The sequence below is a fragment of the Callospermophilus lateralis genome, chromosome 11 (assembly GCF_048772815.1).
Source record: "Callospermophilus lateralis isolate mCalLat2 chromosome 11, mCalLat2.hap1, whole genome shotgun sequence".
Classification (NCBI taxonomy): Eukaryota; Metazoa; Chordata; class Mammalia; order Rodentia; family Sciuridae; genus Callospermophilus; species Callospermophilus lateralis.
Window position 1 is genome coordinate 29,763,868 of NC_135315.1, and position 27,717 is coordinate 29,791,584.

Consider the following 27,717-nt stretch of genomic DNA (forward strand, 5'->3'; position numbering starts at 1 on the left):
GAGTTGGCCACCTTTCTTCCCCAAATGGATTCAGGAAATGCATGATTGACTGTAACCATTGACAAAGCTTCCTCCCAAGGTTGTCAGGCTGCACTGAGAACACATCCGAATTTCCTCCAGGGCAGGCTGCCAAGAACTCAGAAGAGGGGGAAGAAGTGTCTGGAGAAGGAGTTGGCCAAGAGAGAGAGAGAGAGAGAGAGAGAGAGAGAGAGAGAGAGAGGAGGGAGGGAAGTCCCAGCCCTCTGGAGCTGTCAATTGGGATTTAAAGAGACTCAGAATGCACTCAAAGGAAATCAACTTTTCCTAAGCATCTTTAGGGCAGGCGGGCATGAGAATTACAGCTCTTTGCTCTGACAGAAGAGCCCAGAAGGATTAAATCATAGCGACCTCAGTATTAAGTGTGCCAGATGCTGTGCTGACCTTCACACACATTATCTCACTTAATCTTCATGACGTGCAGAATTGAGTACTGTTATCATCTGCCTTTACAGGTGAGCAAACTGAGGCTTTGAGGTTATGCAACTCTAAGACCCCACAGCGGAGTATGTTGAAACCACAACCAAATGTTGCCTCTCCATGGAAGATAATCATTGCCTAACAAGACGTTTAGCATACTACAAGCTGTCAGTAAATACTTATTAATGATAACTCTTGCTGATTAGGCAGAATAAGGGCTGCACTGGATTGATAGAGGCCTGGCACTAATCACCTGCATACTTTTGGATTAGTCTTTGAGTCACATTGTCCTTATCTGAAAAGAGGACTTTAGATGCTCTTTGGATAACAACATAAACAATAAGTTATATGGCGAGCCAACATTTAAGTCCTGCATCAAGTCTAAATCAAAGTCCCCACTGTCACTCCCACCCAAATTCCAGCTGTTTGAAATTGTCTCTTTCTCCCAAGAACAAAGATAACATGGGGGCTGGAGAGACTCCCTCCAGAGTGCCTATGGCTTGGATAGTGAGGAAACTGCCATTAACATTTGCCGCATTTGCCATTCCATTCTCAGTGACCAGATGATCTCATTTGTCTCCGTCAAAAACAGTGCAGCCATTCCTAACTTTAAAGGACCCCACAAACGATTTCTGTCTTTGCTCAGCCTGATGGCTCTTTCCTGGCAACGGAAAGGCAAAGATCTTTTCTACCCAAATCACCACATAATGACAGGAAAAAGATGTTAGAATGTGCTCAGAGCAAAACCAAAATCTTGGATGTTTCCAAACATTCCTTTTTCTTTCCTTTAAAGAGAATCATTTTTCCCCTTTAAAGGCATTGAGTAAGAGTACTTGGTCAGGAATTCTTGGACCGTGAATTGGTTGCTTTGTAGCCATTCTTACCCTACCCTGACCTTCCCCATTTTTCATCTTTTTCTCATCACTGTCAGCTCTTAGACCTGTTTGCTCTCTTCTTTCATCCAGACTCTGTCAAAGCCTGCCTCCTCTGGGCCACTTCCCTGGCCCCTTCAGGCAGATGTGAGCCATTTCTGTAAGAATAACTTATATGAGTAAACGACCAGTGTAACTCTACATCATGTTCAACCACAAGAATGGGATCCTATTTAGAATAGGTTATACTTCATGCATGTATAAAATGTCAAATACACTTTACTGTCATGTTTATCTAAAAAGAACAAATTAAAAAATGTATTATGAAAAAAAAAGCATTATTCTTGAAACTGAGGCCCATGATTTCTCCCCTTTGCGTTTTCGGTACATAGCAGAGTACCTGATCCAAGAGAGCCATCAAACATACTTGGCAAACAAATGTTAAAAGGATGCTTCAAAATATCAAGGGAAACATTAGGTAATAGATGAAATAGAAAATAAATATTTTAATAAAAGTTATCACAGAGTATACAGCCAGACAGTAATTATACTAATGACCATTTTTCCTCTTCAGACTTCATGAAATGGGTCATGAACAAGTTCTGTGTAAGTAGAAGGCAAAGACAGCTTATCTGGAAGAGAGAAAGATGGATTTCCTGAAAACCCAAATACATTTGCAGCAGAGCTTACCTGGAGCCTTAACCCAAATCCTACAAATGGACGAAAGGATCAACCCTCCCATCAACAAACATCCAGGAGCAACAGACTGACCATCGCTGCCCTAGATCTGTGAAATGAAGCAAGGCCATGGTCAAGTTACATGCCCCAGTGGGCAGTAGAAGGTTTCATGTATGTAGGTTGAGTTATAAAGTGATTCTTGTTGAAAATAAATCTACACAAGGAATTACATTGAGGAAAGTATCATTCTTCTCTGACATTGGCCAGTTCTGTGGCCCTATTCAGACAAGGCTGTTTCCCAAAGAACAGACACCAGAGAGAAAATATGAGACTCTTCCACAAGTAACTGACACAGTGTGATTTGGTGGAAAGGGTACATACAAATTCAGTGAAGCCTGGCTTAGAATCCTAGCTTTTCCCCTTAGGAGCTCTTTGACTTGGGTCAGGCATCATCTTCCTTTCTAGAATAGTGTCGAAGTAACACTTACTACACATCATTAAAAGTAGGCATTTGGTGAGCATCACTCTTCTTCCCTCCAGGCAACAGGCCACTAGAGAAAAAGAACTGATAGGGAAACTTCCTAAAATGGGAAGAAATTGGCCAGATTTCCAACTGGAGAAGCTTTATTATTGGCACAAATCAGTTTTAGAAAGGAACAGCAAAGACAGGAATCCTCAAAAATTGGGACCTCCATTGAGTCATGCCCTTGAATTCTACAAATATTAATTAAGCATCACTATATATCAGGCATTGTTCTGAGCCCTGAAGATGCAGAGGAGAAAAAGATAGATGATCTCTGCCCTCAGAGAGCTCACAAGCAATTAGGAAAGACATACACTAAAGATGCATGTGCCAGTAGGAACCTTAGGGTACCTGAGGTCTGGTCTGTACTGTAAAGGATGGTCCTATCTAAGAAAGCTCCATTGATTGGAGAATGAATGAATGAATATAAATAAAAATGATAGGCTTTCAGTTTCTTACCACCACTCAAATTCCACAGCTATTTCTTTCATGATGACAAAACCAAGTCTGGCTGTATAATGAAATTATAAAAAATATTATGGTAGGAAACAAATGCCTGATGAAAGGGTCAGTTCTCTGTCAGCCTTTCTTCAGGAAACTTAATTAACCCTGGCCATTTTGGGATTGTAAATATCTGTCTCTCAGAGTCTGACTACTCCCTCTTAAAAAGTAAACACCCCTGTGCCAGGTTTTCAAGGCTAGAGATTTAACTGATGCCTGTGAAAAGAGCTATTTCTTCTCTGTTTCTGTAAAAAAAAAAAAAAAAAAAAAAAAAAAAAAACCATGTTAGAGACTCTGCACAAGGCCTTTAGTCACATAGATTAAGATTTTTTTTTTTTAAAGAAGGAAAAAGCCCAGTGATAGGATGGGTCTCAGATGATGGCAAATAACCAATAAATGTTGTGAAAAAACTGTGGATCAGCACTCAGAATTTGGAGATTGTTCTCCTCTGGGTCTTCCAGCGTAGAACAAAATCTGGAGTTCTCCTCCTCTCTGGGTGCAGCTTGCCGCTTCTTGACTGGTCTGTTGCCTGCAACACTTGAATTCCTACTATGTGCTAAGCCATGTAGAAACAGAGATTTAAAAATAATATGAAGAGTTTCTGCTCTTTTAAGGCCTAAAACCCCACAGAGGAAGAATAAAATTAATTGTACAGATGCCAAATAATATCATACATAAAGGGCTGCAGGAACAGGAGGTAAAGGTGGCTCTGTTCCCAAAGGGAGATAACAAGCACACCCGGAGGACAGCCAGCACTGCAGTGGGTGGCAATTTTCCTGCTACCCCCAAGCTTCTACACTGTGGATATAAGTGATGCCCGCAGCACCAGCTGGTATTGTTAACAACTTAAGGCATTAATGTAATACAGTGATGCCCTCAGAAAATAAATAGAGCTGATAGAGAAATTAACGTGTCCAAAAATAAACACATCATCTGCTGACTTGCTCACATCTCCTTCACACAGTGAGGTTTACTCAGAGCTAGAAAGTATATACCAGTAAAATTAAACTCATAAGTGATAGCCAGAGGAAAGGTCCATGTCCCCTCCCCAACAACATGGACCAAACAACAAAATTACTAGAAAGGTAATCCGTTTCCAGGGCCCTTTCCACTTTTCTAAATATTTTCACATTCAAATTTCACTGGTTCTTCCCAACAAGTCTAGAAAGAAGTAGTACAGCTCTTTTATTCCAACTATCCCAATAAGGAAGCTGAGACTGGGGAGTAGGTTATTCCTAGAGTCAAAGGGCCGAAGGAAATATTCGAACCCATGTTCTGATTTTCACCCTAATGATCTTCCCACACACCAGGGAAGTGCTTCTCAATCTATAATGTGCATATGAGGCACCTGAGAGTCAAAAACAGAATTAGATTCATAATCTGGGGCGGGATCTGGGATTCTGCCTTTCCAGCTGCTCTGTGATGCTGATACTCCTGGCTAAAGAGCATGCTTCACAATGAAAGGTAATCCATGTTTCCCAGAAGAAATCATTTCAGCTTCTTACTCTTCAAAATACCAAATAGTGTTCCTCAACCACAGTAGCCTAAGCAGCACCTATTTCCCTCTCACATTGCTGGGGCCATGGAAGTCTTCTGTTATAATACATCTGTCACAGCCCTTTCTCTTGCCTCGGTCTCTTCCAGTCCCTTTCTGCATCTGTCTCAGTCTATGATTCTCCATCTCTTTTCTATTGGTATCATTCTCATGTTTGCCTACCAAACCATGTCTTTGAATTTACAAGGACAAGTTGAAGTGTTCTCCAAAACAATATCCAATTCTTTGACTCTCTGGACACCAACTGGATATTCAACAAGTTAGTGTAATTCTGGCACTAACTACCCAAATTTAGACCCCAGATTAAGGGCTCAGTTCCACCAGGCTACTCCAACTTCAGGCACCAGTCACAAGTTCTGGGCCTCCCATATACTTTTGACTGACTGGTTATAAATTATGAGTTCTTACAATCCCCAGATTTGACAGTGTGCTAGAATAGCTCACATAACTTATAAAAGTGCTTTACTTACTATCGTTGTGTTGTTACAAGTCATCCAACTCAGGAACAGCTAACCAGAAGTGATGAATAAGGCAAGGTGTGGGAATGGGGAGGCATGGAACTCCCAGGTCCTCTCCGGGCATGCCACCCTCCTCACATCTGGATATGATCACCAACCCAGAAACTCTCCAAACCCCATTGCTTAGGGTTCTGAAGGAGGGCTTATTACACAGGCATGATTGGTTAAATCATCAATCATTGTAATGGAACTTAACCTCCAGTATCCCTACCCTCTCCTGAAGCTGTCTAGGGCCCCAGCCACCAGTCATCAGCATACAAAATACACTCTCATTCTGCGGAGTGCAAGGATTTTAGGAGCTCTGTGTCAGGAACTAGGGACAAAGACAAAATACGTATCTCCTATTACACCACAGATGATTGTTCACACTGGCACTCTCCATTGTGTTCTACCTTCTGAGCTGCCTTTCAGGGTAACGGGCAATGACAAGCCACCCTCATAAGCAGTCAGTCTATCAATATCTGTTCATTAAATACTCCAATGTGCTCAAGAGGCACTGTGTTTCAGACTTGCCTAGAAAAGAGACACAAATTGGTTTGGGACAAGAAGAACACAGCATCAAGGATTAAATGAAAGGATATTGATGGGATTCAGGACACACTACTCCAAAATATACCACCATGGCATATTTTAAAAATGGGAAAAATGGCAGAAGCAGAAATAGCTTTCTGACTTTCTTCTCCCTTTTACCCTCTTTAAAACCTAGCAAGACTGTTTATGACCTTCCTATGAAGCAGGTCATGACTTTCATGTGAGAGGTCCCCTCCCCATGCCCAGAGAAAAGAACATCCTGATTTCTAAAGATGAAGGAATGAAGAGACACAGAAAAGAATCTGAGCAATCATCCTGGCTAAGTTTTCCTCAATCTATTGCCAAAAATCACACCCCTCTCCTCTATCATATTTCTGCACAACTATACACTCTTCATCAAGCCCACTATAAAATGTACCCAGGTTTCCTTTTCTTGTTTGGTCTTCATGTCCTTATGAAGCCTCCTGCCTCACATAAAACTTTTAAAATAGATGTACATACAGACAAGTCCCTTTGTGTTCAATCCCTGCCTACTATGTACCATTCCTGAGAAACACCACATACTCCAGGTAGCTCCACCAAGTGACACATAGCTTACAGTACAAAGAGTGCTATTTAGAATTCCCTTAGCTTTGAAAAGCATCTTCCTTTGCTTAGAATTTTCTTTCTAAACATATGCTGGCTACTTGTGAAACTGCCATTCACCTAGTTCAACTTGCCTATTTTTTGTGTGTGTATTCATCATTCACCGTGGATAATTGATCTGGTGTTCTTTTGTGATCTTTTCTACATCCACTGCTCCTGTATGGAACTTTTGTGACATTCTATTGTGACTGTTGCCCATCTCTTCCCAACAACTAAACTGTGAGCTCCTAAAAGATATGTGTGTGTGTGTGTGTGTGTGTGTGTGTGTGTATATATATATACATATATATATGTATGTGTATATATTTGTGTATTTTATATATACATATACATTTATATATGTAAATGTATGTATGCAATAAATACATAGTATATGTAAAAATAAATATGTATGAATTTATGTATAAATATGTATAAATTTTAGTATTGTCATCATTTCTGGCATAGAGCAAATACTCAGTAATTGTTTGATGAATGAATAAATAAATGACAAATGAATTGATAGATATCACAACAATAGACCCACCTGGGGCTACAGCAGGTTGGACAATTTTCTGAGGTTAGAAGTCTAAACCCACATATGTTGGACAAATCATTTGGATCTGCAGAATGACATAAATAGCCAAGTCATAATGATGTTATGATGAAGAACATGCCTACACTCCAGTATGTTTCTAATAAATCCAGCCATCACTTGAATAAAAGTCAAATTCTCTTTATTAAATTTTTAATAAAATAATCCATACCCTTAGACTTATGGAAAGCAAACTAGAACGCTTATGGCCCAGTGGTTCTTCAATATAATGACATATTAAAATCACCTGGAAAGTACAAAAACAGTGAAACAATTAGACACCGAAAGTTCCCACCAATTAAAAAAGAAGCTCTTGGGAAATGGAGAGAGAAAGAAGGATTTAGAAAGAAACTCTCCAGGTGATGGGGATATGCAACAAGATTGAGAACTGCTCTGTGGACCTTCTTCAAGAACTCTATGTGCAGGGAAACACTCCAAAGATTGGAGTGGACATAAGACAACGTGGTCCCCTCAAAATGAAAGTGACAGATCAAAGAAGTTTTGCTTTACAAAACTGAGAGGAAGAATAGGCCAGTTCACACAAAGGGAACCAAGTTTGTGGCCTTCCACCAGAGAATCTACAATAGAAAAGTCGTCTTTATTTCTCTCATAAAATCAGGCTGGGACAGTGAGGAGCATTGTGGGGAAGATTCTTGCATGGGCCACCTGGATTTGGAGATGCCAAGTATTTGATTTCCTCCTGACTCTTCCTTCCGTATGGGAACTATATGAGGCACGAGTGGGTTGTGATTGCTCATATATGCCATACTGAAGTAATGTGAGATCTTGTCAGTCTTCTTCTGACAAGAGAGTCTCAATTAGCAGTGCATGTCAAAATCATCAAGGAAGTGTTCAAATTAAAAAAAAAAAAAATCCCTGGAGATTGAACCCTTGTTTTTTGTTGTAACTTCTACAAATGATTTTCAGGGCTCAGTCTTGGTTAACTGGAACTACTTAACATGAGCCAGCATCTGATATAAAATTGATTCACCAGTTCACCAAATGTAAGGGCAAATAAGAAAGTCAGGACCATCTTCTCAAATATACAGAATTTCTGTTTTCAGGTGGTTGGTTTCCAGAGGCATTTACTCCTAAATAAACCAAGGAGTATTACTTGGACACTTATGGGGCACAGGACTCCGTCCAGGACATGGAGTGCAAACAGGCACTGTTCCGCTCAGAACTCCAGCATCTGCTCCACATTTTCAGATGGAAAGCAAGTATTTCCCATCTAGCTCCCCTGATTCACTCTTGGGAGTGCCATAAAGACTGTGACAGTCTCCCCGCCCAAGCCAATAGAGTGGGTTGGCCCTTTATAATTACTAAGATTAATTTATAGAAATATTTAATGAAAATCTTTCAAGAAAGATTTTAGAAGGCTTGGAGATGCTGTGGATCGGAGCATGGCACACACTCATACCCTTCATGCCAATGGCCACGTGCCATGCTGTTTTAGGTCTCCATCTGCTGCTGGTTAGCAAAAATTCCATTCACAGCTGTCCAGATGAATCAAATGTCCAATTAGCATTTTTTTCTCAGTGACAGGACTCTGACCAGAACAAAAAAATTTTCAGAGAGAAAGCATAACGGAGCAGAGTCTTATTCATATTCTTGCTGAAAACAGGGCTCTGTGAAATTCTTGAATGTTTTAGGAAAAAGTTATAGAAACTCTCCAAGTCCTCCAACAATGTGTTTCCCCCAGATGCAGTTCAGTTCAAAGAATTTCAGTTCATTATATGCGTGCTTTCCTGATGAAAAACCTCAGCCTAGTCTTTCCTGTTCCTCAATTCTGAAAGACTACCAGCACCCTAAGTTTGCCATTGACTACAAGTGGAAGACGGGGTGACTCTCTGCTAATAAAACCATTTCCTGTTTTCTGTCTAAACTGCTCAGGTGACAGCAAAATGAACTCAGCTTAATCTTCCAATTTCCTTAAATGGCAAAAACCAGAATTTATTTTATATGTTCAAGTAGGCTAAGGTACTCTTCCAAATAAACTACAATTATAATTTAAAAATTTCTGGTAGAACAGTCAAAGAGGCTATAGGTGTTCCCTCCACTATTTAAAACTGTTTTAAATTTTTTTCCATTTCACACAAAATAAAATTGCTAAAGCCCAACACCTCCTAGCTTCTACCTGTGTCCCCAGACTCAAACACTGCCCCTCTCCCCTTGGTTCACATGCCCAGACACACCGGCCTATTTCAGTTCCTTCTCTCAATTTCCTCTCCATCCCAGGCTCTGGCACTGGCTTCGTGTCCTGAATACTTGCCCCACCCCTGTCCTTAGCCACATCGATCATGGCCCACCTTCCTCCTGTTGACACCCTTATAATTCCCCATTTTCTTTCTTCCTCATTTTTTTTCTTTTTCTTTTCCTTTTTTTCTTTGTTTCTTCTCCTCCTCCTCCTCCTCCTCCTCCTCCTCCTCCTCCTCCTCCTCCTCCTCCTCCTCCTCCTCCTCTTTTGGTAGCACTTACCACAGTTTGTAGTTTATCTTTTTATTTGCATGGATTTTTTTTTTTTTTGCCTTTGTCTCCCAGTTAGAGGACGACCCCAGAAAGACAGAACCTGAGTTACTCATGTTCATCTCAGCATCTTCACTACCTAGCACAGGGCCCTTTACTTAATAGCGTTCTCATGCATAAGTCTTGAGGGCTTCCCTAGATAGATAAGTCTCCTTGTCTCTGAAAAGGAAGGGAAAACTTTCCAGAGGACTTATGTCAACAATAACTGCCATTTGTATAGCACTTTGGAATCCACAAAGTATTTCCTGGGGCTTTTATCCTATTTATCTTTCCTATATTATGTGGCAAAAATACTCAATGCAGAATCTCTGTACCTTCCTAGCTGCCCAAGATCACCAATTAATAAGGGGCAGAAGAAGATCTCAAAGACAGGTCGACAGATACCTGATTTACTGGTCTTCCCTCCCCGCACCCTCTTCCTGCCTCATTATTCTCCCTGTCTTGCAGTCAAGTTACTCCTGCCAAAGTCTGGAGATGATTTTCAGAGGAATCTACCCTGAAGGAGAAATACTACAGTTTGGTTTCAAATTTGATTAAATGTACAGCTAAATTAGTTTGCTAAAGGAAATCCATTTTCAGAGTACATTTTTAACAATTAGCAAACACAATGCATATGTTAAAAGCAAAAAATAAAATGGTTAAAAACAAACAGGACAATGAAGGAGATGAAGTAAACAGAGCGCCCTCTCCCCCTCTCTCTCTCTCCCTCTCTCTCTCTCTCTCTCTCTCTCTCTCTCTCTCTCTCTCTCTCTCTGTCTCTCTCTGTCTCTCTCCCTCTCACCCAGTCTGGAGTCCTTCCCTATCTGTCTTAATAAGGATGGTTGCAGGACTCGTCTGGATTCTCTGCTCTCTCTGGAGACAGTTGTACATCTGCTTTTCTTACTGGAAGTTCCCCCATGGTCAAAATTATGTTCCATTCACTGTCATTTCCCCATGCCAAAGTTGATTTTTTTGACAGGCTTCACTGTTAACATCGCAGCCCAGATGTTTCCATGGCAGCGTGTAAGCTGTGGCTGCAGAAGCAACCTTTCCCTCCCCAGTCACACTGGAATTTAAAGTGATAATTAGAGCCATTTTTAAAGTCAGCTAGGCTTCCTTATTTTTTTTTTTTTTTTTTACATAATGCTGGTACTGACTTTAATTTAAATAGTAAGTGTCTGTTTAAAATTATTATTTGGTTATTATTTTTTGTTCAAACAGTAAAGATAAAAAATAAGAAAGGGAAAGGAAGAAAGGCAGAAGACAGTAAAGGAGGGGGAAGGAGGAAATTAACAAGGATAGGAGACAGAAAAGGAGCAAAAGAGAAGAGCTATGTTCCAGGATGCCAGTGTCTTGCGTTTTTAATGAAAATAAATTTAAAGATCCAATTTCTTTTTCGATATTAAAATACTCGGTAATTATAGCATTTCTCATTTCTATCAGCTTCCAATTCTGTTCTCAGCATGCCTAGGAAATTTGAACATGTTCCAAGAAAGAAGTCCAATCAAGATGTAACCGCTAAGGTCATGGGGAAGGAAACATTCACAGCAAAGACAGGGAAGACCAAAATAAGTCTCCCTAGGACATCGAGGCTATCTATATTTGCTTCCTCAGCAGTTCTTCTTTCACGTTTAAATGTTTGAAAAGGGAACCAAGCTCCAAGAGCAGCAAGCCAGCACGGCTGAGCATGCATAAACAGATAACTGTTGTCACCAAGTGCAACTTGCAGGAAACTTAATCTGCAGAGTATTTCATAATGTTCAAAATTCTTATTAAGTTTCCAGGGTTGTTAACATAAATGGTGAACAGTTTATATGGAAAGGACAGAGTTACATCTACATTGTGAAATCCTTTTCTCTTGGTCTCCATTCTTTAGTGTCATTTGCAGTAGTATCAGTAATTTATCTTTAACTCATTCAGTATATTCAGGATGCAGATATGGTTATATGCGTGCGCGTGCGCGCGCGCACACACACACACACACACACAACACACACACACACACACAAATGGTCCTGAGGCACTTTATGCCCCATCCTCTTCTCTACCATGACTCAAATTTCTACTCCCCTGCTACCAACTCAGCCCTTTCCAGTCTGCTCCTACTGTCTCTTAATCTTAGGAATACCTGATTTGTATACAATTCTAGATTGTATAGATGCCTGGGAAGAGTTGCTTAGATGCCTGGGAAGCCAAGAGAAAAGCAAATTAAATCTAAACAGTTTCAGAGTATTAGGGTTTGTGGTGGGTGCTTACCTATGAATGATCTCATTTAATTTTTCAAGAATCTAGCCAAATGCAATATAGCAATATGGCATTGCCCATGTTTTTATTATCAGAGAGGTTGAGGGGACTGGCTTAGGGTGAAACACAGGTAGTAACTGGTGAAACTGGCCATGAATTTGGATTCCAAATTCCATGTTCTTTCCATGATAATACAAAAGAGTTCTTGAAAATGGGGTTGCAGATAGCCCTAGCTGTTTCAGACTGAGGGGGTTTAATAGGCATTGCTTGTTTCTGACTATTTTATCCCTTGGGATCCTTTTGTCCTCTACCCTATGTGATTCCATTGGAAATAGCAATTTTTGATCCCTCACTAATGCCCTCTGTTCCTCCAGAGGCTGGGTACATGCTTCAAGGTCATTCAGTTTTGGAACTACAGTACTCCATCAAATCTAAATACCAAGACAGGGGCACAAGAACCAAGCAAGGTCTATCAGCACTCATCTCTGTAAAATGATAAACGGGCTAGAAGGAGAAGGTTCATCTTTCCACTGAGTTTGCTAAGCTGGAGCACTGTCATTCTTGAATCACTGGAAGTTATTTCCTGGCCATAGGAAGAAGCTTACCTGCTGTAGTTGAGAATAAGGTGGAAAGATCAGTGGACATGCTGGCATGCTCATTCACTTCTTTAAGCTCTTTCATGTGTGGTTCTCTATGTCCAGAAAACTTGTTTTGCTTTCCCTCCAAAAAATATGTATAGCTGACTCCTAATCTCATCTCAGTTCCTTTAGGAAATGTGTCCTCTTCCTCCATGTTGTTAAATGACCCTGCTGTATATCTAATAGCATCTCATGCTTGCACTCAGAATTGAAACTATCACCCAGCACTGCAATTACAGTATACTGACTTTCCTTCCCTTTACATGAAGACTCCTCATAAAGAGTAAATACATGAGGGTTGTTACTATAATCACATAACTAAAGTAATAGGTACATAATAGATGCTCAGTGTGGCAGGTGCTTACCTTTGAATGGTCTGGATGGATGATGGAGGACCTTACAAGACTTTGAAAAATGTTTCCAAAACCCAAAAGCTCCTGTGAATTATCCTCCACAAACTGAGAGAAATGACTTCAAAAATTCCTAAAATCTGGATTTCTCTGAAGTTCTCTGGGGGAAAACAAGAGCTGGTAAAACATATAAACAGGTGTATTTTAGCACAATATCTGAAATGAATTTCTATCAATTGTACACATGCCAAAATGGAATCGATTATTTCACAAAACCTGACTAGAGGTGTCCAAGAGAAAGTTGCTAGGGTAATATGTCTCAGACGTCTGGTGATCTAATTCCCGTATCCTCTGGCCTCCCTTGTTTGTACTAAGAAGTCATCCATCAGTCTCTGTGGGACCTTTGATGATCCTCTACTTTTTGCCTTCCTTTGACTGGTTTTAAGATATTCTTTTTGTCTTTGGTTTTGATTGGTTTCACTGTGTTCTATATAGATATGGATTTCTTGAACATTTATAATTATTGGGATTTATAGCATTTCCTGAAAACTTGTATGTTGTTATTTGTGTGTGTGTGTGTTATTTTTATAAGACCACGTTGACTATCTCTTCACATATGCTTCTGTCCCGTTTTCTCTTTCCTTTGTTCTTGGGAGTCCAGCAGCTACATGTGTGCTAGACATTTCCACCATGTCCCTCTCTCCCGCTATTTTCAATGCTACTTGTTTTCTTTAGGATATTTCCTTCTGATCCATCTTCCAGTTCACTAATATGCTCCAAACTGTGGATGATTTGATGTTAAACTACTTAGCACTCAATTTCAATTTTGGTATTGTTTAGTTCTTTTATTTTTATCTTATTCGTTTCCATACTTTCCACCCTAATTCTAACCCTAACCCATTTTGTCACCCAATTTCTCAACTATATTAAACCTAAAGTTCATACTTTACAGACTCCAACATCTGGGTCACCTGTGAGATAACATATTTGCTCTTTGCTTTTTGATGAAGTCCTCTCTTTAAAAAAAAATTGAATCATAAATATTGTGTTTGAAAAAAATCTCAGAGATGACTCAGGGATATAAAAGATGTTATTTTCCTGAGGGAACTTGAATAGTCACAAGCAAAATCATCTTATCACCCTCACCTTCAAACTGGGCTTCAGTCTTTGTGAGAACTTGGATTAATCTACTTTTTGCTACTCCTACTTCTAATATGTAGCCCTTGTAAGATCCCAGGTAAAAACTGTAAAAATTCAGTCTCCCCCCATGAATAAAATAAAACCCCTCATTAGTTTCTCAACCACCAAAAGATACCATTTAAGTTCAACTCTCCAGACTTTATTTTCTATGGGTTCTTGACTCCTCAAGTACTTACTGCTTTGTTAGTTCTCTTCTGCTTTGAGATATCTCTCTCTCTCTCTCTCTCTCTCTCTCTCTCTCTCTCACACACACACACACACACACTTTTTTTTTCTTCAAAAAGATATATATCTACCTGGACATCTATATTTCTTGCTTGTGTTGGTAGTATTCCAATACTTTCAGAGTTTTCAAAAAATGTATCGTCCACCTTTGTATCAGTTCTCAGCAGGATGGTTTGTCTAACGCAGGTGAATCCTGTCACCTCTAGTAAAATCCTGCTATAGTATTTGTATGGGAGGTTGGAGTCTGATTGGATGAATCTTAAACTATATCTAAAGGAGGAAATGCAAGAGAATAACCAAGAAAATTTTTGTTAATTAGGGAGAATTTTTCTTTAATTATAAAGTCTTAGTAATAAAATGGTGTGATACTGAAACAAGAATAAAAAATAGATTCATATAAAAATGATAGAAATCATCATGGAATTTTTGGTCATACTATATGTTTATGATAGTACCTATAATGTATCAAATGCAGAGGAGATAGTTCACATTATATAAAACCAATGTCAGATCAACTAAAGATTCAAACAATCAGAGAAATTCTTCTTAGGTTTGTACACAGTAAAAACAAATGGAAAATTTTCTACATTAAACAAAACAACTATTAAAGTATTTTAATATTATTATTAATATTTAAATATTAAAGGATAAAAAAGTAGACAGAATACTGGGAAGATGTAAATAGCAAACACACCACACACACACACACACACACACACACGTGACAGGTGCAGAGAGACAGATACATAGAGATGGCAAAGAGCACTAAAATGAACCTATAAAAAATAAAAAGAAAAGCATCCAATAGAAAAGTAGGGCAAGGTAAAATAAAATACATAAAAGAAAATAAAATAGCCATCAAACCCATTAAAAATGCTCAACTTCACTATATTACAATAATCTGAAAAACAAAATAGCAATCAGGGTTTTCAATCATTAAAGTTAGCAGATATTTATATAAATTTCCAATAAAGCTGTGAAGAAATAGGAACAGATATATACTCTGTGTGTGTGTGTGTGTGGGGGGGTACTGGGTATTAGAACCCAGGGCCTCGTGCATGGGAGGCAAGCACTCTACCAATTGAGCTATATCCCCCAGCCCCCTCATATTTACTCTTGATAGGAAAAAAATATTGATACAAAGTTTATAGTAAACAATCTGACTATATTTATTAAACTTTAAAATATGCATACTATTTCATATGTAGGACTTTCTCCTACAATAATATTGGCACATAGATAAAATAAATATGCCAGAGATTTATTTGTAATAATATAAAATCATAATTTATCTAAATGTCCCTAAGTAAAGGAGTTTTTAAATGTTTGCACATACATTAAATAACATACTATGTATCTATTAAAATTATAAGGCAGGTGTATAATTATTACTTTAGACTAATTGGTTAGTGAACAAAGCAAGTTATAAAAAACACATTCATATGAGGCCTTTGAAAAGCCTTTACTGCTATAAATTGAATACACACACATTGTGTACCTGTGTTTGTGTGTGTAAGGAGTTTATTAAGCAGAACTCTAACCCAGAGAAAACGGCTGTGGATGTCTTTGCAAGTTCTCTCTTCCCAGTCTTGATACTCGGTCAGGCAGAGCTCAAAGCTTCTTTTCTGAACACCTGCAAATATTAAGAAATCCAGCCAGTCTAAATCAAAGCTTCAATTTCACATTTAATTTCAAACCTCTCCCTTCTTCCCAACACCATCCTAATCATAGTTCAAAGACTAGCAGTTGGGGAGTGAGGGAGTGATTTTTTTCTTTCACTCTCCTTCTTTTCCTCTCACTCTTGCTAATGACTCCAGCGGGGTCCAGTCATGATAAAGGAAGTTTCAAAGGGGAAGAGCCAACTGGCTTCTTCAGCAGGGCCACGGTAACCTGGGCCTGTCCTGGTCTTCTGTCCCAGCAGGTGTCTAAGTTGCAACTCTGGTGGAGGTGCATTTGTGAGTGCTCTGGAAACCATCACGGGAACCTTCATTCAACAGGATACCAGGGAGTCGCTTGCCATGTGTCCTCCTGCAACTTCCCACAGTAGTTCACCCTACAGCCTCGTATTTCTGGGCCCCTGCTCCCTAACAGGTCACCCTTTGGGGCAGGCTTCCCTCAAGGTGGCTCAAGTCCAGTGTTTCTCCATGTGTGAAGCTCACACGGTGTTTTCAGCAGGCATTCAGTGAGGGACTAGAATACTGCCATCTCTCAGGCACCAGCCATTCATGCAGGGCATTCCCTAGTGGGGCCTAAAATAGAGGAGGAGGAGAGAAGCACACCCTCTGAACTCCTTTAGAGTCCCTTCAAAGAATCTTATTGCAAATTCAATTCTAGTCTATTTTACTGACAATATTATTTGCAATGTCACTAGATTTGCTTTGTTTTAATAAATCTGACAGGATAAATACTTCATGCTTCTCTATAAAGTATGGAGGCCCTTATTACCCATTGTATTCCATTTTGGTGCGTTAGCTGCAAATCCAAAATAGGAACTATTCCATTTGGCACCTTGCCACATTTTTACCCCCACCCACACTCTCATGCCCGCACATGTATATCGTCTGTTTAATAGAATGATCTAGGATCCCCCACACTGCAATGGAATTGGGGAGAGGTGTGGAGGGTGACTTATACTGTTCACACTATCTTTTCATATGGTTGAACTTGCTTATAATAAGCATGGGATGCTTTTGTAATTAAGAAAACAAAATAGTAATGGTAATAAAATTACAAAATATTCATAAGAGCTATCGTTTTTAAGTCCCAAAGTACCAGGTTCTCTGCTAGATGCTTTATTAACATTGTCTATTTTGATCCTCTCCACAATGATTACATCCTCCTGATAGATAAGGAAACTGAAATTCTTTGGCCAACTTGGCCAAAGTTCGAATGTATGCTGGGCTTAGAAGCCAAGGTTGTCTGCCTCTCAAAATCCATTCATTTTGTATATTCTAGTCCTTTATCACACTCAGGCAGGGGACAGGTAGAGAAACAGCAGAGTTCTTTGCTAGACTGCTAACTGTGGACTACCTCATTCTTCTGAGTCCTGTACAGATGTTTGTTAGATGATCCGTACACGCATGTTGCATGGATTGAATGATTATATAGCTCATCTTCAAACAAGGACACTTCTGACAGTGAAAGCGGGTGCTGCTCATAATCACAGAGGCACAACATGTGCAGGAAGAAGGGAAGGAAGGAAGGAAGGAAGGAAGAAAGGAAGGAAGGAAGGAAGGAAGGAAGGAAAGGAGGGAGGGAGAGAGGAAGGGGGAAAGGAGGAATGAAAAGGAAGGGATGGAAGGAAGGGAGAGAAGCAGGAAGAATATATTCATTTTTAATGACTCTATGAATCTTTGTGTAGTGAGTAAATTTTATTTCTCCACAATTAAAGGCAAGAATCTTAGAAAATAAAACAGTCCTGGGAGAGGACTGCACAAATTAGTCTCAATTATTGTAAGTTAGAAATGTCAAGTCTTATAACAGGGGAAAGAGGGAAAGCGATTCAGAAAGAGAGAAGATGGAAAAGGGGGTGTGGGAGTTTTGAAAGGAAGGGATCCTTTTGATTTTCAACTGGTGACAGAAAAATAGTGCCTGGGTGAGGAGACCCACGATACATAGAAGGACAAATGCCCTCAGAACAGTCCAAGGAGTTGCCTGTGCAGGGAAGAGAGCTGGGAGAAGAACACGCCTTCTCTCTAAGCAGATGGGAGGCTCCAGAGATGCCATTCCACCTCCGGGCCCTGCAGAGGCTCATCCTGTCCTGTCCCCTCTGCTGGGAGGAAGCACCTGGGTTGGGCAGTCGGACAGAAGACTTGAGACACTACCTGGGCAAGCAGTGCCTCCCTTCCCTCCTCTGCCCATCTGGGATGAAGATGGTGGCCTCACAGGGTGAGCTGAGAACTGGGGCCTGCACCTGCCAATTGGGGCCACTCTTGTTAAACAGCTCCCTGTCCTGAGTGGAGACTGGGCAGCCAGGACCTGTGCTCCACTAGCCCATGTTGTTTCACGTCCAACGCTGGCACTGTGGCTAGGGAAGGACATCGTATCACTGTTGTCCTGTTCCATACATGCATGTTGCATGAACCAAGGACGTACAGTATAAATCTAAATTTTTAATGGCATGTTGTCCTGTTGGTCACATCACAAGCTGAAACCTGGCCAAGAACACGGCTTTCTATGCACCATTTACTACTCTCTTCCAGAGGTTTCCCAGCTTGGGGTCTGGCCATAGGCTCTTCATTCTGTAGATTCAGAGCTTCATCAAGACTGAATGCCATGGTGGGACATGGCTGGTGATGGGTCAGTTGACAGAACAAATCAGGGTAAGTATGTATGTGCGTGTTTGTGTGTAAGTATGTATGTACATGTTTGCATATGTGCAGGCGTGTTGCTTTCCATCTGTGCATATGTCTCTGGTGGAGAGCGGTGAGATGAAGAGGAATGAGGGTGCTGAGGGGCCATAGATTGGCTCCCAGGTGTGCTGACCCTTGCCTCTATAATACTCCGTCTTCTCAACATTCAGGAAGAAGAAGCTGAACCAAGGACGTACTGTATAAATCTAAATTTTTAATGGCATTTTATGTTATTAAACCTTAATGAGAAAAGCCTGAGCAGAAAAGGAGTCTCACTTATTAAGCTAATTTTTTTTTGCTCTATTTTTCTTTTTCTAAAGAGATCCACGATTCAAAGCCTGCACAACAAAGTCGTGCTCATTCCACTTTACGGAATAAGATGTTTGCTTTGTTTACTTTAAATTGGGCTTAAATTAGGCCTCAGAAGGAGGGAATTCATTAAAATCCTGATCTGTGATGTTGGCAAGTTGCCATCTGAAAGGCCAATAGTACTAATCTTGCTAGGGTTCAAAAGAGAAATAACAAATGCCAAAAATAAGATTAGGGTTTCACTCAGCATGCCAATTTATAATGTTTTCATCACATTATAAAATCATGAAATTAGAAAGATAAGGAAGAAACTGATTCCTGATCAGCAGATCCTCCCAACACAGACTTAAACTATACCTAGACGCTGTGTATTCTCCATGTATTTTTCCTTCCAACACTTTTATAAAGATGCACATACACAGACCCATAAACACACATGTGTTGCACAATTGGAATCACACATTATACATAAATTTGTATCACACTCTTTCCCACTTCATCTTACATTGTCATATTGCTTTCGTCATTGAATATCATTTGAAAACAAGATTTTTTTTGTCAAATAGCTATACAATATCCCTTCCTAGGAGAGGCATAAAGCACCCTGGAACTTATCTAAAAGGGTAGGGAGGAATGAGCCCTTCAAAATCAAGATGGAGGGTGGTGGTCAGAACAGAATCAAGTCATTTTCTGTTATGTCCTTCAAATCTGAGCACAACAGTTAGCATTTGTTCAATGTAATATGCATATAATAATAAGTCGGAAATTGTGAAGGGGATTAAGAAAATCAGGAAAGTGAAATTAAGCATAGAGAGTTTACATAGCAACAGATATTTGTAAAGGTGCCCAAAGATCAAACCAGTAACTCAGTAACCCTCTGGATGGACCCCTCACAGTATTCCTTGCTCTGTTTGCAGATTTATAATTAAAACATCTGCGTTGGTAAATGGATGGAACTGGAGACTGTCATCTAAGTGAAATAATCCCCAAAAACCAAAGGCCAAATATTCTCTCTGATATATAGATGCTAACACAAAATAAGGGGCGGGGAGGGAAGAATAGATTAGACAGACAAAGGGGAATGAAGGGAAAGGTAAGAGATGGGAATAGGAAAGACAGTGGAATAAATCAGATATCACTTTCCTATGTGCACATATGAATACATGACCAGGGTAACTCCACATCATTCCAACCACCAAGAATGGGAAGTTATACTACATGTATGTATAATATGTAAAAATACACTCTACTGTCATGTGTATCTGAAAGAACAAATAAAAAAAAAAACAGAAAACACCTGTTGTCAGATGAAGATCCCTTTGTTTAGAAAAGGAACTGAAATAAAAATCAATGGTTTCTAAGCAGGTCTTTTGCCACTGAGATGCTGTAACCTAAATAGTGGAGATTAATTATCAGGCCATAAAACTCATAGACACAAAAAAACATAATCTTGCAAAAGATTTCTCCAGCTCAACTAATACTCAGCCAGAACCTTCATTCTTTCTGATGTGAAGAACATAGTATATTCAGTCCAGATAAACTCTGTCCATTAACCTATTTTCTTTCCAGGCATTTCAGGCTACAATTCAGAGGTCTGTCTTTCACCCCCAAGTTGCGTCTCCCTTTGGGGTGAGTTTTGGTGGAATGGGGTATATGGTCTGAGGCTTTCCTCCTGTTTTTTTCTGGTGCAACCTGCTGGGAGGTAATTCACACTGTAGAAATCCCCATCATTACCCTGGGTCCTTGCTATATCTTGCTATATTTTGTCTTGCGTGGCCTTCTGTTGGCAGCCATAGGGGATCATCCTTCTCATTCCAATGGCCAGGTTCCTCTTGGATACCACTCTGTGTCCCTCCAAGTGTCAGGTAGAATTTCAGGATATTGTCCTTTGCCTCTCGAGTGCCATAGTGTCTATTGGGTGGGGCCTGCTCTCTCAAGCCCTCTCAGCCCAGACTGGCTACTTATGCTACACAGCTACTCTCCAAAGCAGGTGTAGAGAATCTCTAATGCATCACCACCCTCAGGCTTATCCGGGGAGCAAGACGTTGAACTCCTCTGTTCTTGGCTCTGCCTCTCTGCCTGGACTCTGTTCTGCCATCGTCTATTCCTTCCAGGCTTATTCACGTTAGAGAGAAACCACCCTGCCCATCACTGTGACTGACTGACAGCTACACACAGTCCTTATCCTTCTCTGAATCTCCTCTTTTACCCAGGCCGTCACCACCCCACCATCTGTAACAGGGAATAAACTGTGTACTTAACCTCCTTCTGACTCTTAGCCTTTGAAAATTAAAACAAAGACTCATCACTTGCCTCCCCCACAAAAAAAAATAAAAATAAAAGTTTTAGGTTTCAAGACTAATGCCTATGCTCTAAATTTAAAGGGTCCATCTGGAATTAAAAGAAGGAGAGGGGCTAAGAAGAGGAGAGGAAGAGGAAGAAGAAAAAGAATTGCCTCTGTTCTTACAAATTCTCTATTTCTCCTTTCAGTGAATGCTCTCTGAGGCACACAGGCTGCTAAATCCATCAAGATGGAGCAAAGTGTGAAAAAAAAAAAAAGTTTAACATTTCTAAACGTTAATCTGTAATGGTTCTGTTTCAGATCTCCAGTTATCAAACTAATGTCACCACATGTACAGCCACTTCCTCTGTACTCAGAACCAGCAAGACGGAAGCCGGTGGTTCTAGCTTCCTGAGCCTACAGGTGGGGAAAGAGACCAGGGCAGACACAAATGTGTCCATTAATTGCCAAAAATCGCACTTCAAAGAACTGAGTTGACGGAGGTCAGCCATGGGAGATTTCTTCCAGATATTTGTCTCTGGTGTCCCAAGTATCCCTGGGTACGAAAGGCAGAAAGGGCAGTCTTACCCAAAGGGAATTACGACCAGATCAGCTTTGAGTACCAAGAAAATTATCTGTTTACATGTATTTTTAATTTTATAAATTTGGAAATGTGAGATGGAATGATAAAGAAACTCTGTCCTCCTGGGTCCTACAGACTGGTCAGTGAACACATTTTAAACTTTGTGTCAAAGCTAGATTAATGTGTCTCCAATCTGAAATGACTTTGGCGTTGTCAGGAAAGTGAACTGGGGAATACAGTGCCACCTCCGTTCATCAATCAACTTGAGGTGTCTTAATTAAATCCTCCTGAGCCTCAAGAACGTGAGGAGGGACAAGAAGACAGGACTTGGAGTTCTCCAACAACCACAATTATATGTAGGGGGAAATAATCTCTGGATCATTCTCAGAAAAAAGGAAAATGGAGTTCTTGACTATCATACACACCCTCTATTGGAGGGACTGATGGGGGAAAGAAATTAACTTCTTTTGGGTTCTTTTTTCATAAGGCAGAATCAGGTTTAGGTTTTAGGGAGGGAGGAAGGTAAATAAATTAACTTCATTTATCCCAAGTCACTTTAGCAGGGAGGTAAGCAGGAGAAAATACGAGCAGCAAGTTTGAATCATTGCTAAGGGACGGCCAATAAGGTCAGAGGGTTGATATCCCATTCCCAGTAGAATTGTTGGCCTCAAAATCCTCCTGTCCCCTCTTTTCCCTGGAAGATGCTGGGTGAGCTGGGTTCACACTCTGGCTTCTTGCTCCTGGCTTTGCATCCTACAATTTTGTGACCTTGATTTGTCGTCTGATGGCCCCTCTACCATCCGGGGGCTTCTCCTTTATCTCCCTGTTGTGTTTCTAACCTATCAATGTCCTTGCTTAAGCTTCTCATTGCCAACAAGCAGAGGAAAGTTCTCCTTCCAGCAATGTTTTAACTTCTCTACAAGCAACTCCAATGAGCAGCCTGGCTCTTGGCAATTTCATTCATTCACGCAGCAGCTATTCAACAAACACTTAGTTCACAGCTACCACACACCGGCACCAGGCTTGAAGCTGAGGCACACAGGTAAACCAGACAACAATGGTTGTGGACCCTGCGGAGCGCACCGTCTAGTGTTGTTATTATCCCGTTTCCACTGAACTTCTGATGAGCTGATCCGGTACAGAGGAAAATGTGGTTGGCACTTCCTGGGCTGGCACTCACTCCCACCCAGCATCCCAGCACTTTCTCCTCTCTCTTCCTTGGAATGAACTTCCTGCTCATTCAGGTGCTTTCCCTGAAATGCCTTTTCTGCCACCTTTCCCAAAAGCTTTGTCACCTTGTCACAGAAGCCAGCTCTCCATTCCATTTCTTACCAGTTTTCCCCTGAGGGCTTGGGGATCATTATGAAAATTGAACTGTATCAGTCCTGGTGGGCAGCTTTACATTGATTATGTGAGAGGAAGGGAAAGGATATTCAGCCTCAGGACTTGAATATTCATATTACAAAAAAAAAATTAAAGGCAAGGGAACAGTTGGTGTTCATTGTTGAAATAATAGATGAGGATACATTTTATGTGTTGGACTCACCCTACCTCAGAGTTGACTAGTAAAGAATTTGTTAGTGGTTTTAGTAAACAGCAACGAAGACTGGAGATGTAGCTCAGTGGTAGAGCATTTGCCTAGCATATGCAACGCCCTGGGTTCAATTCCTAGCACCACACACAAAAACACCTGACAAGATTAGTCTTTAACTTCTCATCCTACAAAACCTATTTACCATTTAGGGAGCTTTGAAAAGGGAAATACTTAACCAGATTTAGGAAAAACTGGTAGGTTTCCAGCTTAAGAAGATAAGGTGTTATAATTAATTTCTTCCCCTTTTTGCTCCGGGACAGTTCTTTTATCCTTCCCTAAAGTCCCACAGGATTCAGAAACAACAAAAATACCCTTTCTTCATAGGGGGTTTTGTAGAGAAGATATAGATAGTCAAAGTCATAATTTCAATTTTTTTTTTTGTTCATAGCTGCATACCCTATTTGTGCTGCAAAGGACATCAGTGGTTCTGAGCATCAGTCTCTGGAATCAGGAGGCTGGAACATCTAGTCTCACGTTAGAAAGAGGGGTGAGTTTTCAACTGCTGACCAACCAGCGCATATCATGACCACCCTATCATCAAATGAGACCCTGATGACATTCACCCCTGAACTGGAATCAACAGTTTATTGTGAACTTTCTTGACATATTACAAGATTTGGGTTTTATACTGAGGGGAACTTGTTTGCCGAATTGGGGTGGAATTAAGAAAGATGTTGCAACATGGACAGGGCAGAGCCTACAGACCTCTGTGAAAGTTCAGTCCTCTGAGCTGTCACTGACTTGCCTACTCCCATGATAAGCGTGTGCTCCGAGGTCAGTGAACCCACTACAGAGAGGCACACAGACCCATGTCATCCAGGGAACTCAGATGAGAAACAGCTGTTAGTGACGACATCCTGGTAGCCTCATAGATACTAATCTATCTAAAAAGGAGTACTATGGCAACAGAAGAGTGTTGTTTAAAATGCGTAGAAAAATGAGGATCAGAGAGGCAAAATTTGGCTCTGTGTGCTCAGTAAAGGTTAGGAAAGAGAATATTGTAAATGTGGGAGATTCACCATAGCCTGCATGCGATACCCTTCAAGAAGCCATATAGCATATTGGTTAAGAATGTGTCTAGGATAGTGAGGCTAACTTGGTTTAAACAGCAGTACCCTGACTTATTTACTTAATTGATTAACTGCTGAATTAGAAAAAGATTCTCAAATTCTCTGGGCCTTGGTTTCTTTATCTAAAAAATTCAGATAATAATAACAGTGCCTTGTTTCCTCTTCTTTCTGGGCACACAGTAAGATTACATTTTCCAGCATTCTTTACATGTTTGAAAGTGACCATGTGACTGATTTCTGGTCAATGGAATATGAGCAGAAGTGATGTACAGCCCTTCTAATTCTGGTATGTAAAAACTTCCTCTATGTCACCTTCCAACACCCTGGGTACCTGAATGACTTTGTGGAACAGAGCCCTTTTACTGACCTGGAATCACCCTTCGTTTAGAAATCTGTTTGACACAGCAGGCAAAGTATCTTAAGTAATGCACCACCTGTTTGCTTTGTGGTGAGAATTAAAAGGGATGAGTTTATGTAAAATATGTAGAACTGTGCCTGGCACATAGAAAGTGTTTAAAATTTCTAGAAATTATTCCTATGCTGAGCTAGACCAGAGTTCCTTGAGGCTGGTGCTGGTTTAAGGATGGCAGAATTGATCAGTCAAATTCAGCTGTTGTTGCTTTCTTTGACATTATAAATTGCCATATTAGCCATAAAGCACAACTCAGAATGTAAGTGGATATGAGTGAGCAGGTATCCAGTGCCTTTCTAGTTTCTTAAGTAATGCACACAGAATGAGGTCAAAACAGCCCCAAACTTCATACCCATTGTCTTCATATCTTCTAACTTGGGATTGGGAGGTAGGGTGGGGGGAAGTAGGGTGCATCAGATCATGTTCCTAAGATGTCATATCAGTCTCTATATATTTTTTCTTGCTGAACCACAATTATGTAATGTTTTTACTTCCATATGTCATTTCTCACCAGTTCACTATGTTTATTAAAGGTTGCAATGCAGTAGAACAGGCCATAAGCTATCACATCCTTCTCCCTTATTAAAAAAAATGCTTGATTTTCAAACTGACATGTATTTCAATTTAGCTTTCTTGCCCTCGATAGTTGAAAAATCATGTCCTGGAGTGAAGACTCAAACATTGCCACAGGAAAAGAAAACCACATTACAAATGGATATATTGACATGATCAGTTATCCATCCAGTCCTGTGCAACTCACAGTCGGTCTCCAACCCTACATTATTTCTTCATAACACTTACAATCCTTTGAAATTCTATAATTGATGTATTTGCTTTCCTTTTTTTATTATATGACTGTTCCCAAGGATATAAGCTCTGTGAGGGCTGAGACTATCTTATTTGCTGCTATATCTCAGCTTCCAAAACAGGGCCAGTCACAAAGCAGACACTCATGTCATATATTCAAATGCATAAATGAATGTGTTAAATGAACAGACATTTGTTGTGGTCTGGTTTTCCCAGACTTGTTCAATTTTCTGAGAGTGATCAAAGAGTTTCTAAGCCAACAAAGTTAACTGATGGGCCCTGGGTCAAGTTTGGCACCAAGGCTAGGTTGCCTTCTAGGTACTTCTTGGGGTATCCAGACAGCTGAAATCTTTAGGCAGTGTGACTACACAGTCATAAAAACATTTGAGAGGGCTACCACATTTAGCTCAATGGTAGAGCACTTGACTAGCATGCATTAGCCTCTCAGTTTAATCTCCAGTACTGGGGAAAAAAAGGTTGAAATGAATAGAAATTTGTACATCAAATTCTGGACACTTTTGTGGAAATGAATTTTAACTTATCATCACTCTATTATATTGCGATTCATTAGTTCCCTTCTGGTGCCAGAAAAAAAGAACTCTTGGGATTACTTAGCCTAGAGGAGAAAATGCTGAGATGAGACATAATCTGCTAACTGAAACAAATTTATCAAATTTTCCTCATGTCAGTTTTGCTTATGGTTATGGTTATTAAACCGAAGAATCTGAGGTTTACTCTACAAATGAAGAATTTTGTGGGCGTCACAAACAAAAAAGAAAAATTCGGTGGATTGACATGTGATTGAAGAATCATCCCTGGAGGAGGCAGCGGGGGTCTTTGGTTATAGACCTGAAATGCATGCTGATTAAATCTGGACCACTGAGCTGGGGATAGAACTAACACATAGGCGACAGATTCAAGTCCCATAAATATCTTTTTTAGCTATAACAATGAACCACATTATAACAAGCTTGAATTTAATTGAGATCAAGGTATTCAACAAATCAATCACACATCTGACCCACTAAATTCTTTTAAATCTGACAAACCATTCCCAAGCTACACAACCAATATCCTGGAACACTAAGTCCCCAACACTGAACACAACCCTAGTCTAGAGCTCTACTGGTCCAGGCTACCAGCTAACTTATACATGACCCAATCTGCCATCTCAGCCCCTGACCTCTTGCTCCATTTCCCAAATCTGAATGAACACTTGCTATTTGGCTCTAAGCCTGGGTCATCTCTGCCACTATGATCTCATCACTCCTGCTTTGACCCCCTCTTGGTTTATACTCCATCCCCTTTGAGCCCAATCTCTGGGACCCCCACCAATACCTTCTCTGAACACAATAGCTCAAGAATGAAAGCCTTGAAGCATAGAGCAGTCTTGACACATAAGAAGAAAATGCAAGCCCTTAGCTTGCTAGAAATACAGTACAAACGAGAAAGGCTAACAAAACACCAGTTCAGGCTTGAGTCATGTTGTGTTATTCATGGTCCTTAAAGCTGGAGAGGCTGTCACCTCTGTGTCCACACCGTGGTAGTCATTTCATATCCTGAGGTAGAGCCTACTTCTATGTACCTTGTATGCTTACAGAACTCAAGAAATAAAGGTTAAGGAATGTGAAACTATATATGATGAATGAACGTTTCCCCTTTACTTCTTGGGAAGAAGGCAAGGAATCTCCTCACTTCTTTTCTTTCTTTTTTAATTAGCTAATTACAAAAGTACGCACAACGCAAAAATTTGGAGAAGAAAGATGATCATGAAGAAATATGTTTCTTCATTTTTTTCTTTTGTTGTTTCATTTTATACATCTATTTATAAAATTGATTTACATTTTATTGCTATGATTTTGTACTTTAAAATACATTAAGATGTTTTAAGTATGAAAATAAAGATTATTCTACCTGGAGTCCATTGAAGAATATGTGTTAGAACTTTTTTAAAGATATAGAAAAGGGATTTTTGTCTTTAAAAATGAAGCCATGCATTCTTCTATGATAATTTGGAGTTTTTTAAAACAAGGATAACACAATCAAAATTGGATCAAAAGGATGACTGCTAACTGGTTCCTCAGCATGAGACTCTGAGTAGTGGCCCTGGCCCACCTGGTCACACATCCACAGTGGTACATGCAGTTATTTCTTCTGTAAGTTTGTTTTGTGAAGAGGTATTTTACTACCCCTATGTTTTCTCTGATAATGACTTAATTTTCTAAGAACTAAAATGCATCTGAATCTAGCCATGTCATCCAAGCAGAGCTCTAAGGTCTCGCACTCCCCTCCTT

The 27,717-nt window shown here is 40.1% G+C and overlaps 1 non-coding gene across 1 annotated transcript; it reads right to left on the reverse strand.

Annotated features, from left to right (window-relative positions):
* Positions 1 to 15,037: 15,037 nt before the first annotated feature.
* Trnag-ccc (transfer RNA glycine (anticodon CCC)) lies at positions 15,038 to 15,111 on the reverse strand. The gene has a single exon. It is a non-coding gene; the product is annotated as a tRNA-Gly (tRNA).
* Positions 15,112 to 27,717: the final 12,606 nt, after the last annotated feature.